The 448-nt window shown below is 29.7% G+C and overlaps 1 protein-coding gene across 1 annotated transcript in view; it reads right to left on the bottom strand.

Annotated features, from left to right (window-relative positions):
- Window positions 1-448, bottom strand: part of LOC119585917 (soluble calcium-activated nucleotidase 1-like) — a 7,140-nt gene that overhangs the window by 2,834 nt on the left and 3,858 nt on the right.

The raw sequence follows: 448 nt of genomic DNA, 5'->3' as shown, positions 1-448 counted from the left end.
GGGAACTGTCTTGAGAATCACTAATTTAGATTAATAACTTACAAAGATATAATCATTTGAGAGAGTGGAATGATTTTTTTTTTTGTCTTTTGCTGAGCATGAAACTCACTTCTTGTAGACTAAGGTGACTGACTTACTCTCCAAGGGAGTTTAGCCCTCACAAAAAATCTGTCCTTTCAGCAACAAACAAGTCATTTTTATATCCAGCAAAATGTATAAAAAAAAAACAGCTTCAACTATGTGGATACTGCATGAAACTCAACAATTTTGAAATCTCAATGTGGTTTTCCAGTAGTTTCAAATAAGGAATTAATTTCTAATTAAAATCAAACACAAAAAAATAGTATTTCTTTTATCTTTGTGAAATTTAAAAACTGCCATATAAAAAGATTGTTTTTTCCAACTAAAAAAGCAGGTTCAAAATCCATCTGACAATAATGGTTAATGG

This window comes from Penaeus monodon, chromosome 20 (assembly GCF_015228065.2).
Source record: "Penaeus monodon isolate SGIC_2016 chromosome 20, NSTDA_Pmon_1, whole genome shotgun sequence".
Classification (NCBI taxonomy): domain Eukaryota; kingdom Metazoa; phylum Arthropoda; class Malacostraca; order Decapoda; family Penaeidae; genus Penaeus; species Penaeus monodon.
This window is presented reverse-complemented; position numbering and strand designations above follow the sequence as displayed.